General features: G+C 44.1%; 1 long non-coding RNA gene across 1 annotated transcript; it reads right to left on the bottom strand.

Annotated features, from left to right (window-relative positions):
• Positions 1–13,353: 13,353 nt before the first annotated feature.
• On the bottom strand, positions 13,354–15,683 carry LOC143987362 (uncharacterized). The gene is made up of 3 exons (XR_013276632.1): positions 15,454–15,683; positions 14,933–15,131; positions 13,354–13,780 (listed from the first exon to the last, which is right to left on the bottom strand). It is a non-coding gene; the product is annotated as an uncharacterized LOC143987362 (long non-coding RNA).
• Positions 15,684–16,614: the final 931 nt, after the last annotated feature.

The raw sequence follows: 16,614 nt of genomic DNA, 5'->3' as shown, positions 1-16,614 counted from the left end.
TTACATGTAGGAGAGAAGTGCCAGAATAGGCCTGGTATTGAAGTGGCTAGAGATTTGCTTGGGGTGAAACTTAAACCTTCTATCCTTTACAGCCAAGAACGCTGCCATCTAAGCCTCTGTTTGATCTACATTTTTAATGGAGCTGCACACATGATCAGCTATAACACCAGCCTATTGCAGTAGGGTGTGGACCCCAAAGCTCAAACACACATGCCTTTCTCTGCAGCCTCAGCTACACGGGGCAGTGAATGAATGGGAAGTGCTCTGTGCTCAGTGGCTTCATGTTCATTCACAACATGAAGCATAATAAACTCAGTTTACTATGCTTCAGTTATGAATGAACACAGTGAGTGAGTGTGTTCACTGTGTTCATTTAGAAAAGGAAGGTGCTGGTAAATTACATATTTACTAGCCCTTTCCCCCACTCTCCATCCTGAAGCATCCCCCTGAGGGGGGGGGGATGGTGGTGGAGAGGAGGGAAGCCAGCAGCACTGCAGGGTGGGAGACCAACATGGGGAAAACCCAGGCAGTAGGGGGAATTAGCACTGCGTGTAGTGATTAGGGTGTGCCCAGGCACACCTGTCACACCCCCTGCACATACCTATACACCAGCCATTTGATGGCTTGACAGTTTGGTTGAGAGCTAACAAAAACACTAGTATGGCCTTGTTCACACAGGGTGATTTAATCCGTGTTCTATGCAGGGCCATGTTTACAATTCCATTGTTTTAAATTAGGACACAGTGTCTCATAGACAGAGCTGCTGCTCCGCATATGACATCAGTGCGGCTGTACCGCTCTGAACACACCCTGGGTGTATTAAAATGGACCTCACACTGGGAGCAGCGGCTTTATCCGTGCAGCGGCTGCATCATAACTGACGGCTATGGGACTGCCCTGCATGGGAATACACACAACACATGTGCATCCCTGTGTCTGTAAACATGGCCCTGCACAGGGCACAGATTAAACTGCTCCATAGGCACATGGCACAGATTAAACTGCTCCATAGGCACATGGCATGCCTTGAATGTAACAGTTTTGTGAAATAGTTAAATTGGTGGGTTTAGTTTCTCTTTAACATTCAGATTTAGGTTTGCTTTATTGCTATGCACTTGAATGCTCACTGAGTTAAAACTCCTGGTTTTCCACTGCTGATAAATCGCTGTCAGTGGGGGAGATTAATTAAACTGGAGCACTCAGAATCTGGTCCAGCTCCGCATAGTAACCAATCAGCTTCTATCTTCAGCTTGTTCAGTTAAGCTTTGACAATAAAACCTGGAAGCTGATTGGTTTCTATGCAGAACTGCCCCAGACTATGCACTCTCCAGTTTTAGTAAATCAACCCCAGTATGACTTGCCTGATATGGAAACCAGATTCTGTAATTTCATGATGCCATTGCCAAGCAATCAACAGTGGAAAATAGCTTTGGCACATTTTCTTTTTGTATAAACCTTGGCCATGTTTGCTTAATGCTATAAATTGGCCGCAATATAGTCAGAATTTTTAATGCTACTTAGCACACGGACATTTTTTAAATTAAAGCTTGGTTCACGCTGTGTGCGAATGTGGCTCACAGCAGGGGTCTAGTGCGTCACAGTTCTCTGTTTCAGGGACAAATCGGGTGCAAATTTTCCCCTGAATTCTGAGCTGAAACAGAGCCAAAGACGCACAGGACTTTTGTGCAATCTGCTCCGCGGCTGCCCCGGAGATGTGTGAAGCGGCTCCATTGAGAGCTGGTCACAGTTACCTGTCATGTGAATTGGATGTGGAGAAACCTGCATCCAATTCGCATCAGTGTGAACCCAGCCTTAAAGTGTTACTAAACCTAGGACCCTTCACTATATCCGTTCTCCCACAGTATTCAGAACATGGAAATGCAATTATTTTAGTAAATCTAAACTGCTAAATACCTTTTCTTACCAGCACTATAACAGTCTTTGTGACGATCAGTGTCCAGCCAAGCACTGGTTAAAGCTTGTAGGAGGAGTTTTCTGACTGTCCTATGACACTACAAGACCCCTGACCCTCTGTCTGCACAATGCTCATTGGCCCTGTGCTGATCACATGCACTCACCTCAGAAAAACTCTCTAGCAATGCACACCAAACTGAGCATGTGCAGCCTGACTCCATAGGCTCTGTGTTAGCAGGAAATTATCAGGGGACAGTGGAAGAAAGGGAGGATCTGTGCATACAAGATAAAACAGTCTTTATACATAATGCAGAGAATGAACCCTTTAGGTTCCACAGTGAGTACCACAAACATGCTTTACTGTATATACAGACTGATTTTACTGTTGTGGGTTTAGTAACACTTTAAGCACTGAAAGACTTGATGTAATATTAAAATATTAATTTTTCTAATGAGTTAAGCTGCTGCATGTCCAACAACTCTTGTTTTTGACAGCCCCTTGTTAAATAAAACGTACCAAAAAATGATGATTACTCAGCAATAACTGTTTTTAATGACATTCATGCATTTCTTCGGTTTGCTTATTGAGAACGCCATCAGAATTGGCATTGAAAATTTGCTTTAATTGTTCCCTGGATCCTGTGGATGATAGACAGTTGATCTGAGCATCTCCAGCACAGACCATATTCCAGTGTCCATCGCATGAAGCACTTTGAGGCCAGACCACAAGACTTCTATCCACCATTGCTATTCATGAGCTACTGGCATGGCCCATGAGATGGTCTGGCAAATAATGAAAGCTCAAGGGATCATTGCAGCATTTGAGGACTGAGGTTCATTTTATATGTAATTGATTAATTTACATTATTGAGCTAATTTCTTCTATAAGCACAAGTGACATTCAACTTTCAACCTTTCCTCTAATTTTGGAAAGCAAATAAAATAAAACTCAGTGGGGTTAATCTTCTGAAGAGTAGAGAATGTTTACTTCTAAAAGTGAATTTTCATTGAGCTTAGTAAATAGGGTGAAGCGGTGTTCCCTTTGGTTACCCATTCATGTTAAATAATAAAAACATGTTTTTTTTCTTCCTGGCACATGATTGGATCATTGAAGTACATGCATCTTTGCCCCATTTACTAAGCTCAGTGCGCATTTACATTGAAAAATTAACAGTCTCTACATATTTAATAGTAGTGATGGACGAACTTCCGACGGGACGTTTCGCGAACGCGAAACGCGAACGGACACAAACGTTCGCGAAAACGACCGTTCGCCGCGGGCTCCATTGACTTCAATGGGAGGCGAATTTCGCAAACCTTTAGGTCGAATTTGCGGCCACGGGGTAATTATTAGGGGGTAGCACGTAGTCCCACCACCTGGACAATAGCATAATACATGTATGAGGTGAATTTGGGATCGATAACTACAAGCATTTTTTTTTTATTTGGGAAATTGTTCTGACAATTCAGGACTATGGAGCTAATGAAGGCAATGGAGGAGAGGGAAGGTCAGGGACCAGGGTAGGCAAACAAGAGGGTGCAGGAGATACAGAGCACTGACAGCAGCACCGTAATACAGAGCACTGACATCAGCACCGTGACATACAGCGCTGACAGCAGCTCCGTGACATACAGCGCTGACAGCAGCTCCGTGACATACAGCGCTGACAGCAGCTCCGTGACATACAGCGCTGACAGCAGCTCCGTGACATACAGCGCTGACAGCAGCTCCGTGACATACAGCGCTGACAGCAGCACCGTGACATACAGCGCTGACAGCAGCTCCGTGACATACAGCGCTGACAGCAGCTCCGTGACATACAGCGCTGACAGCAGCTCCGTGACATACAGCGCTGACAGCAGCTCCGTGACATACAGCGCTGACAGCAGCTCCGTGACATACAGCGCTGACAGCAGCACCGTGACATACAGCGCTGACAGCAGCTCCGTGACATACAGCGCTGACAGCAGCTCCGTGACATACAGCGCTGACAGCAGCTCCGTGACATACAGCGCTGACAGCAGCTCCGTGACATACAGCGCTGACAGCAGCTCCGTGACATACAGCGCTGACAGCAGCTCCGTGACATACAGCGCTGACAGCAGCTCCGTGACATACAGCGCTGACAGCAGCTCCGTGACATACAGCGCTGACAGCAGCTCCGTGACATACAGCGCTGACAGCAGCACCGTAAGCAGCCCCAGGAGGAAGTCAGCACAGCACAGGGATGGTGTGATCCCCTCATAATAAGAACCCCCAGGAGGAAGTCAGCACAGCACAGGGATGGTGGGAGCCCCTCATAATAAGAACACCCAGGAGGAAGTCAGCACAGCACAGGGATGGTGGGAACCCCTCATAATAAGCAGCCCCAGTAGAAATATGACACCGCTCAACCTCTTCAAAGAGGAGGGTAGGGGCATATAGTACGGTGTGCTTTTTTGGGTCAGGGAAGTGAGCCAAATGAATTAAGAAGGTCTGTGTGCTTGATTCCAAAAATTGTTTATAGACATATACATGGTCTACTGGTCACATGTGTTGAATTCCTCCGAGATCCATGCCTCATTCATTTTTAGAAATGTGAGGTAGTTAACACTGTGGTGAGCTAGGCGAGTACGCTTATCGGTCACAATCCCCCCTGCTGCGCTGAACGTCCTTTCGGACAGGACACTGGATGAGGGGCAAGCCAACAGTTCGATTGCAAATTGGGCAAGCTCTGGCCAGAGGTCAAGCCTGCCCACCCAGTAGTCTAGGGGTTCATCACTCCTCAGAGCGTCCACATCGGCCGTTAACCCAATGTAGTCGGACACCTGACGGTCTAGGCGTTCCCTGATGCTGGATCCGGATGACACCTGTCGATGGGTCGGCTGAAAGAATGACCTCATATCCGAAGTCACCAACACATCTTCAAACCGGCCTCTTCTTGCAGGCGCTGTTGGATTGGTACCCGCAAATCCTTCTCTGGGAGTGGGAATTGCTCCTCTGCCAGCGCACGCAAAAGCAGAATGCAGCATTTCTCGAAGCAAGGCCTGGAAGTGCTGCATTCTGACAGCCCTCTGCGACGGCGGTAACATTTCCGCCATTTTGTGTTTGTACCGGGGGTCTAAGTACGTTGCCACCCAGTACTGGTCCTTGACCCTCATGCTTTTTATACGGGGGTCCCTATTAAAACACTGGAGCATGAAGGCCCCCATTTGCACTAAAGTGGAAGCGGTGTGGTGGCCTGGCTCCTGCTCATCATCCAGGATAATGTCGTCCTCTTCATTCTCCTCTCCCCATCCTCGCACAACAGGGATCCCAGAAAGGTTTAAAGCATGCTCTTCTTGCTCCTGCTCATCCGCCCCGGCACCATCCTCCTCTGACTCCTCATCAGACTCCTGTTGTTGACTTGTCTCAGATAGAGTAGCCCCCCCTGGGAATTCATCCAGCATTGCGACTTCCTCATCTTCCCGCTCCTGCTCCTCCACAGCCTGATCAATGACACGACGCAATGCACGCTCCAGAAAGAAGGCATAAGGTACCATGTCACTGATGGCGCCATGGCTGCGACTGACCAGTTTGGTGATCTCCTCAAATGGCCGCAGAAGTCTGCATGTGTCGCGCATGAGCAGCCACTGGCGCGGTGAAAAAAAACCCAGCTCCCCAGAACCGTTTCTTTCGCAGAGTTCATACAGGTAGACGTTAACTGCACGTTTCTGCTGGAGCAGCCTATCAAGCATATAGAAGGTTGAGTTCCATCGCGTCGGGCAATCGCAAATAAGACGTCTGACCGGCAGATGGTGTCGCCGCTGAATGTCAGCAAGGCGAGCCATGGCCGTGTAAGATCTTCTGAAATGGGCCGAGATTTTCCTTGCCTGCCGCAAGATGTCCTGGACCCCAGGGTATTTGACAAGGAATCGCTGCACGACCAAGTTTAAGACGTGTGCCATGCACGGCACGTGCGTGATTTTGCCCTGTTTCAATGCGCTAAGCAGATTGGCACCGTTGTCACACACCACTTTACCAACTGTCAAATTGAGCGGTGTTAGCCACTCATCTGCCTGTGAACGCAAAGCTGAAAGGAGTGCCGGGCCAGTGTGGCTCTTTGCTTCCAGGCACAACAGACGCAGCACGGCATGGCAACGTCTCACCTGGCATGTGGAATAGGTTCTGGGGAGCTTGGGCGGTGCAGTGGAAGAGACGCTAGCAGCGGAAAAGGAGGAGGCAGCTGAGGAGGAGAGGGAGGAGGATGGAGTAGGAGGAGGAGAAGAAGAGTCAGGCCTGCATGCAATCCGTGGCGGTAAAACCAAATCTACACGGGTGCCACGGGTTACATGCTTGACGGCCGTCAGAAGGTTCACCCAGTGGGCAGTAAAACTGATATACCTTCCCTGCCCGTGTTTGCTAGACCACGTGTCTGTGGTCAGATGTATCTTGGCACCGACACTGTGTGCCAGAGATACATTCACTTGCCGCTGAACATGGCCATATAGCTCTGGGATGCCCTTCTCTGAGAAATACTTCCTTCCTGGGACCTTCCATTGTGGTGTTCCAATGGCCACAAATTTGCGAAAGGCCTCCGAGTCCACCAGTTTATATGGCAGTAGTTGGCGGGCTATGAGTTCTGACAAGCCAGCCGCCAACCGTTGGGCAAGAGGGTTATCCGGCGTCATCATTTTTTTACGCTCAAACATTAGGCCCACGGAAGCCTGCCTTTTTGCAGAAAAATGTGAGCTTGGCGTGATGGAAGGTGGAGTGGAGGACAATTGTGAGGAGAGAGGAGAAGGAGAAGTAGAAGACGAGGCTGGACGGTGAGAGCCTGCAGTGTGGCTTTGTGTGTTCCGTTGCTCCCACTGGGCTCGGTGATGGCTGCTCATGTGCCTTCTTAAGGCGGTCGTCCCTAGGTGAGTATTGGGCTTACCGCGACTAACGCGTTGACTGCAAAGATTGCAGATGGCAACGCTATTGTCAGCAGCGGACACGTTAAAAAAAGCCCACACTGCGGAGCCATGTGCCGGTGTCCTGGGAGCGCCAGATGTGACCGTACATGGTCGATGACTCGCTCCTGATACATTTGCAGTCTGCTTTGTCCCTGCTGTGCAATGTAAGTCATTGCTGCTTCTCCTCCCTATCTGCTGGTCCATATCTCCCTCTGAACTCCCCTCCTCTTCCTCTCTTGTGGGCACCCACGTGACATCACTAGACACGTCATCATCAACGTCACCTTCCCCACCGCTATAAGTAGAGTAGGCAGCAACACCGGGGACCAACCTCCTCCTTGGGCTGATCTGGGTACTGGCGTCAGACTGCTGAGTAGCGCTTGTTGCTACCTCCTCTTCCTGATCCAATACCAAGAGTGGCTGCGCATCAGAAATGTCCTCTTGATATGGATCGGAAAATAATTCCAGTGACTCAAGCGGAAGGTATGTGGTGGTGGTGGTGGTGGTCGTGTTGTTGGTGGTAGTGTCTTTGGGGGTGCACATAGCAGAGAGTGAAGAAGAGGGTGCAGATCGAGAGGATGAGGAGGGTGCAGAAGAGTAAGGCTGAGCGAGCCACTCAACCAAGTCTGGTGCATCCTTTAAAGTAATTGAACGCACCTTCTGCAACTTCCCACTTTGGCTCAAGCCTGTTGCTCCTGCCCTACCCCTACCACCCCTGCGGAAGGGCCTGCCTCTTCCTCTGCATGTCATTTTTTAAATGACCCTGTGACAAAACTCTTAGTCCCTATACCGCTGAAGGACTGCTGCAGTATAGGTGAGCGGTCAGCAGTGGTGCACGTCAACCCTATCTATTGTGGACCTATAGCGGTCCTTACAGAACAGCAGACTGTACCGCACTCAAGCCTATGTACCGTAGCACCCTATACCAAGTTACCAGTCCTTATAAGAACTTTTGTGGACCAAGCAGGTTGTGTATTAGTGTTTAGCAGACTGTACGTCAGTCCCTATACCGCTGAAGGACTGCTGCAGTATAGGGCAGCGGTCAGCAGTGGTGCACGTCAACCCTATCTATTGTGGACCGATAGCGGTCCTTACAGAACAGCAGACTGTACCGCACTCAAGCCTATGTACCGTAGCACCCTATACCAAGTTACCAGTCCTTATAAGAACTTTTGTGGACCAAGCAGGTTGTGTATTAGTGTTTAGCAGACTGTACGTCAGTCCCTATACCGCTGAAGGACTGCTGCAGTATAGGGCAGCGGTCAGAAGTGGTGCACGTCAACCCTATCTATTGTGGACCGATAGCGGTCCTTACAGAACAGCAGACTGTACCGCACTCAAGCCTATGTACCGTAGCACCCTATACCAAGTTACCAGTCCTTATAAGAACTTTTGTGGAACAAGCAGGTTGTGTGTTAGTGATTAGCAGACTGTACGTCAGTCCCTATACCGCTGAAGGACTGCTGCAGTATAGGGCAGCGGTCAGCAGTGGTGCACGTCAACCCTATCTATTGTGGACCGATAGCGGTCCTTACAGAACAGCAGACTGTACCGCACTCAAGCCTATGTACCGTAGCACCCTATACCAAGTTACCAGTCCTTATAAGAACTTTTGTGGAACAAGCAGGTTGTGTGTTAGTGATTAGCAGACTGTACGTCAGTCCCTATACCGCTGAAGGACTGCTGCAGTATAGGTGAGCGGTCAGCAGTGGTGCACGTCAACCCTATCTATTGTGGACCGATAGCGGTCCTTACAGAACAGCAGACTGTACCGCACTCAAGCCTATGTACCGTAGCACCCTATACCAAGTTACCAGTCCTTATAAGAACTTTTGTGGACCAAGCAGGTTGTGTATTAGTGTTTAGCAGACTGTACGTCAGTCCCTATACCGCTGAAGGACTGCTGCAGTATAGGGCAGCGGTCAGCAGTGGTGCACGTCAACCCTATCTATTGTGGACCGATAGCGGTCCTTACAGAACAGCAGACTGTACCGCACTCAAGCCTATGTACCGTAGCACCCTATACCAAGTTACCAGTCCTTATAAGAACTTTTGTGGAACAAGCAGGTTGTGTGTTAGTGATTAGCAGACTGTACGTCAGTCCCTATACCGCTGAAGGACTGCTGCAGTATAGGTGAGCGGTCAGCAGTGGTGCACGTCAACCCTATCTATTGTGGACCGATAGCGGTCCTTACAGAACAGCAGACTGTACCGCACTCAAGCCTATGTACCGTAGCACCCTATACCAAGTTACCAGTCCTTATAAGAACTTTTGTGGACCAAGCAGGTTGTGTATTAGTGTTTAGCAGACTGTACGTCAGTCCCTATACCGCTGAAGGACTGCTGCAGTATAGGGCAGCGGTCAGCAGTGGTGCACGTCAACCCTATCTATTGTGGACCGATAGCGGTCCTTACAGAACAGCAGACTGTACCGCACTCAAGCCTATGTACCGTAGCACCCTATACCAAGTTACCAGTCCTTATAAGAACTTTTGTGGACCAAGCAGGTTGTGTATTAGTGTTTAGCAGACTGTACGTCAGTCCCTATACCGCTGAAGGACTGCTGCAGTATAGGGCAGCGGTCAGCAGTGGTGCACGTCAACCCTATCTATTGTGGACCGATAGCGGTCCTTACAGAACAGCAGACTGTACCGCACTCAAGCCTATGTACCGTAGCACCCTATACCAAGTTACCAGTCCTTATAAGAACTTTTGTGGAACAAGCAGGTTGTGTGTTAGTGATTAGCAGACTGTACGTCAGTCCCTATACCGCTGAAGGACTGCTGCAGTATAGGTGAGCGGTCAGCAGTGGTGCACGTCAACCCTATCTATTGTGGACCGATAGCGGTCCTTACAGAACAGCAGACTGTACCGCACTCAAGCCTATGTACCGTAGCACCCTATACCAAGTTACCAGTCCTTATAAGAACTTTTGTGGACCAAGCAGGTTGTGTATTAGTGTTTAGCAGACTGTACGTCAGTCCCTATACCGCTGAAGGACTGCTGCAGTATAGGGCAGCGGTCAGCAGTGGTGCACGTCAACCCTATCTATTGTGGACCGATAGCGGTCCTTACAGAACAGCAGACTGTACCGCACTCAAGCCTATGTACCGTAGCACCCTATACCAAGTTACCAGTCCTTATAAGAACTTTTGTGGAACAAGCAGGTTGTGTGTTAGTGATTAGCAGACTGTACGTCAGTCCCTATACCGCTGAAGGACTGCTGCAGTATAGGTGAGCGGTCAGCAGTGGTGCACGTCAACCCTATCTATTGTGGACCGATAGCGGTCCTTACAGAACAGCAGACTGTACCGCACTCAAGCCTATGTACCGTAGCACCCTATACCAAGTTACCAGTCCTTATAAGAACTTTTGTGGACCAAGCAGGTTGTGTATTAGTGTTTAGCAGACTGTACGTCAGTCCCTATACCGCTGAAGGACTGCTGCAGTATAGGGCAGCGGTCAGCAGTGGTGCACGTCAACCCTATCTATTGTGGACCGATAGCGGTCCTTACAGAACAGCAGACTGTACCGCACTCAAGCCTATGTACCGTAGCACCCTATACCAAGTTACCAGTCCTTATAAGAACTTTTGTGGACCAAGCAGGTTGTGTATTAGTGTTTAGCAGACTGTACGTCAGTCCCTATACCGCTGAAGGACTGCTGCAGTATAGGGCAGCGGTCAGCAGTGGTGCACGTCAACCCTATCTATTGTGGACCGATAGCGGTCCTTACAGAACAGCAGACTGTACCGCACTCAAGCCTATGTACCGTAGCACCCTATACCAAGTTACCAGTCCTTATAAGAACTTTTGTGGAACAAGCAGGTTGTGTGTTAGTGATTAGCAGACTGTACGTCAGTCCCTATACCGCTGAAGGACTGCTGCAGTATAGGGCAGCGGTCAGCAGTGGTGCACGTCAACCCTATCTATTGTGGACCGATAGCGGTCCTTACAGAACAGCAGACTGTACCGCACTCAAGCCTATGTACCGTAGCACCCTATACCAAGTTACCAGTCCTTATAAGAACTTTTGTGGAACAAGCAGGTTGTGTGTTAGTGATTAGCAGACTGTACGTCAGTCCCTATACCGCTGAAGGACTGCTGCAGTATAGGTGAGCGGTCAGCAGTGGTGCACGTCAACCCTATCTATTGTGGACCGATAGCGGTCCTTACAGAACAGCAGACTGTACCGCACTCAAGCCTATGTACCGTAGCACCCTATACCAAGTTACCAGTCCTTATAAGAACTTTTGTGGACCAAGCAGGTTGTGTATTAGTGTTTAGCAGACTGTACGTCAGTCCCTATACCGCTGAAGGACTGCTGCAGTATAGGGCAGCGGTCAGCAGTGGTGCACGTCAACCCTATCTATTGTGGACCGATAGCGGTCCTTACAGAACAGCAGACTGTACCGCACTCAAGCCTATGTACCGTAGCACCCTATACCAAGTTACCAGTCCTTATAAGAACTTTTGTGGACCAAGCAGGTTGTGTATTAGTGTTTAGCAGACTGTACGTCAGTCCCTATACCGCTGAAGGACTGCTGCAGTATAGGGCAGCGGTCAGCAGTGGTGCACGTCAACCCTATCTATTGTGGACCGATAGCGGTCCTTACAGAACAGCAGACTGTACCGCACTCAAGCCTATGTACCGTAGCACCCTATACCAAGTTACCAGTCCTTATAAGAACTTTTGTGGAACAAGCAGGTTGTGTGTTAGTGATTAGCAGACTGTACGTCAGTCCCTATACCGCTGAAGGACTGCTGCAGTATAGGGCAGCGGTCAGCAGTGGTGCACGTCAACCCTATCTATTGTGGACCGATAGCGGTCCTTACAGAACAGCAGACTGTACCGCACTCAAGCCTATGTACCGTAGCACCCTATACCAAGTTACCAGTCCTTATAAGAACTTTTGTGGAACAAGTGAGTTGTGAATGTTTAGCAGACTGCAGCAGAAGGGCAGCAGTCAAGTATAATATCCTTTCTATATTTGGAAGAAAGAATATTATACATGTACAAGCCTATTACTGTACCACTGATACCAGTCCTGAAAAGAACCTTTGTGGAACTAATAATAACAGCAAGTCTTTAAAATTACCCTCACTGCCTGACAACACTGCTTCCTTCCTGTCCCTATACAAATTGGCAAAAAAAGAGAACGATTAGTGGTTACTGGAACAGCTCTTTTGTGGACCTTGATAGTAACAGCTAATGATGATGATGATGATGATGATGATGAAAGACTAATCTGGCTGTCCCTGTAGCATACACCGTCCTTTCCCTTTCTCTAAACTAACAAAAGACACTCAGGCTGCTGCAAGAATCAGCAGCACAGCAAACCTATCAACACCTAACACCTATACCAGTCCTGAAAAGAACTTTTGTGTACCAAATAGCTAGTGGTTTATCTCTCCCTACTCCACACAGGAACCTGTCCCTATCGTAACAGAAGAAAGAATGTAAAATGGCCACCGGATCGGGTGTATTTATAGGTTAGGGGGAATGTACAAGTGTCCATGTGCTGTCATGTCTCAATTGGCTGTCCTGTATCACATGATAAACGTGTCACCAAAGGTTAAAGTTCTTGTATACATTAAACACGTAAGTCCGCCGCGGCGAACGACGGAAAAAGGCGTTCGAACGTGCGGACCGCGAATGTCGGAAATTCGCCGCGAAACGACCGCCGGGCGAACCGTTCGGCCATCACTATTTAATAGGTTTTGCAGGGTAAAATTCCTCAATGCATCCTGAAAAAGACTGGAACAAAAACCACACAAGAGGTGTACTAGGATTATTTTATTGTAAAACTGAGTGCACAGGATTAATTATAGTTACCATTCACATATATATATAATATATTATATAATAGTAATAACAATAGGAATGTATTGTCATTATTATTATTAGTAATATTATTATCAATTTTTATTAGTAATAATAATGACAATGATGATAATAATAATAATAATGTTATTATTATTGTTATTATTCATGGTATCATTAAGGATAGAGTGTTAGGACAGCAAATAACCCCCCTGAATACATGCATATTCATAACATTGTTCATACAGCTTGACATTAATCAGTCAGGAAAATGGTTAAATATCCTATTTCCCATCTCAAAGTTTAAAAAAAAAAAAAAAAAAGATACTTGACCCAAACAGTGAGATTACAAAATAAAAAAATGTAGTGCAAATTAGAATGCTGCTATAGATAACCTATTGACGAAAGTTGCTTTTTCTCACAAAAATTAACATAGTATTGCCAGGAACTGCAGTTACATGCTGATACATTTTAAACAAGAAATACATATATTTAGAGGGGATATATATATATATATATATATATATATATATATAGATATATATATATATATGTATATATATATCTATATATATATATATATAGATATATATATCCCCTCTAAATTATAACCAATTCAGAATTGGCTATAATTAGAAAAAGATATGTCAATTTAATTTACAGGCACATCGTATGCATATATATATATATATATATATATATATATATATATATATTACCACATTTTTAATATTCTACTATATATTATATATACGTTTAGTTTTACTATATTATATATGTTTCTATATTTTTAATATATATATTTCTAGAGAGCAATGACAATAGGCACAGTGAGAGATGGGTCGATGCTGTGTGCTGCCATTGCTTGGAGTGGAGTATCCTCATCCTCTCAGCCATCTCAGGCAGGGAAGTCAGCATGGAGCAGAGCATCATCCGACGTCTCCGTTCAGGAGGAGAGCTCAGCGGGTGGAAGACAAATTCCAGTCCTTATCACTGTATAATACGAACTACATCTCTGTCTTCGTTACTGTTTTTATTTTTTTTATTTTTTTTTTATTTTTTTTTTATTATTGCCTGAGCACACTCTGGATACAATGTAACAAATATCAACTCACAATTCCTCGGCCTAGATCGGTCAGAATAAAAATAAAACATAACTTGAGTTCCGACAATTGGAAATGGATAAAAACAAAACAAAAAAACAAAACAAAAACAAACAAACAATTTTATTATAAATTTATAGGTCCTGACTTAAATACTAGCATCATGGACTGCAGTAGATATGCACGTGAATAATATATAGGTAGATCTATCTATCTATCTATCTATCTATCTATCTATCTATCTATATATATATATATATATATATATATATATATATATATATATATATATATATGCTATAGATATTTATATATATAGCTATAGATATTTATATATATAGCTATAGATATATATATATATATATATATATATATATATATATATATATATATAAATATCTATAGCTATATATATATATATATATATATATATATATATATATATATATACATGATAAAGTGAAATATATTTTTTAATATTACAGTATACAATAATGTAAGTATATCATTAATACGTTTATGGATATAATGATAATCGCTATATTGCTTGTCCCTAACCTGATGTGTGCAAGTATATATAATGCTACTTTTGCACGATGCATTATATAGTGCAAGTATGACGTTACACAGCTTGTATAAGTAAAACCATCATGCTACTTATATGATCCATATATAAATATATATATATAAAAAAAAAAAAAATATATATATATATATATATATATATATATATATATAAAAAACTATATATATATATATATATATATATATATATATATAGTTATATATATTCTATATACGTGTGTGTTGTAAATTATATATATATATATATATATATATATATATATATATATATATATATATATATATATAGCTAGGAAGATATGTATGTGTATATATCAGAGGTGTATATGGAACCCATTTATATATATATATATATATATATATATATATATATATATATATATATATATATAGCTAGGTAGATATGTATGTGTGTATATCAGAGGTCCATTTTATATATGTATATAGCTAGGTAGATATGTATGTGTGTATATCAGAGGTGTATATGGAACCCATGGCTGACAAGCACCTGATAAAGTGGTTAAGCAGCAAGCAGTGAGATTGATCCAGCCAACAATTAGAAAGGATGGAGTGTATGCCTTGACACCAACCTCTTGTCTCTTGGTGAAGTTAAGTATGTTGTTTCCTCGCAGGGAAATCCTGGCCATTGCAGTCACATCACAGCAGCCCAGCGTGGGACAGATCCCTGACAGCTCGGCACAGTTAGGTAGGTCTTCTGGTTCGTTAGGTAGGTCTTCTGGTTGCTTGTCTTTTATTTTCTGCCTGTTGTCGTAGAAATAGCGGCTGAACCTATACAGGCGAGGGGAGAGGAAATGAACAAAGGCAATGAACAAAAGCCCCGAACGGCCCAACTTCCATTTTCATGGAAGCAATTAATAAATGGCAGCTATGGAGAGTGTGAGCTCTTTTGTCTTGGCACAAGGTGAACTTTGCGAATAAATTGCGGCTGAGCGAACTGTGCGGCACAAAGGAGCACCTATCCTAACATTACACACAGACAAGTGCAGATAAGATGCCGATTGATTGACTGCTTTAGAATAGAAGTTGCCAAGCAGATTGGCTCAATCCTGCAGCTCTTGTGCTATCCTTAAATTTAAGATGAGCCACTTACACATCTGAAAATCTATAAAGATCTGCAATTGTGAACGTCAAAGGCGACAGGATAGTAAACCTCATTTGCTGCTAGTTTAAAGGCGGGATGTAATTGTGCTATGTACGATGATTGCATGGAGAGCGAGCTGTGCTGCATGGGCGCTGCTATTGTCTAACATCACCAGCTCTGACTCTTAGCATCCCTAATTACAGGAAATATCCGCTAATGCTGCTAACATATACCGAGGCGAGGCTCTATTGCCTATGCATTTTTGAAAAGAGGGAAAGAGGGTGCTGCTTCAATTTGTGATTGGATGTGTTTGGATAATCGCTGCATTCTCTGGTCCTTATTATTTTGCTTGATTATGTTATGAAACACACACACACGATTTAATCTACTGTAATGTGCAAGCAGTGCCATATGTGTGTTTCTAATAGAACAATAGAATGTGATATTATACTACATTATTTTTATTACACACACACATACATACATACATACATACACATATATAAGTATATAAAACACATACATACATATACACACTCTCACACACATACACATACATACATACATACACACATATATAAGTATATAAAAACACATACACACACACACACACATACACATACATACATACATACATACATAAGTATATAAAAACACATGAATACATATGAGCACACATTATAAGTATATAAACATTTATAAGTATATAAACAAACACACACACACACACACATACATACATATAAGTGTATAAACAAACACACACACATATACGTACATAAACACACATACATTCATACATACATACATACACACATATAAGTATATAAACTCACACACACACATATACGTACATAAACACACATACATTCATACATACATACATACATACACACATATAAGTATATAAACTCACACAAACATACGTACATACATACATACATACACACACACACACACATACATACATGCACCTACATCAAATCTACAGTAGTGTATTACATATGTGTAACAGTAGAATAATTACAAACGTTTATTTACAGTAGAATGGGATAGTAAACTATATCATAATGTATGAATATACAAACACACACACACACACACACACACAATATAGTCTATTGCACTTTGCAATAGTGCAATATATATGTAAAATACATTTGTGTAATA

This window comes from Lithobates pipiens, unplaced genomic scaffold (assembly GCF_037356315.1).
Source record: "Lithobates pipiens isolate NorthernLeopardFrog02 unplaced genomic scaffold, aLitPip1_a1.2 Scaffold_18, whole genome shotgun sequence".
Classification (NCBI taxonomy): domain Eukaryota; kingdom Metazoa; phylum Chordata; class Amphibia; order Anura; family Ranidae; genus Lithobates; species Lithobates pipiens.
This window is presented reverse-complemented; position numbering and strand designations above follow the sequence as displayed.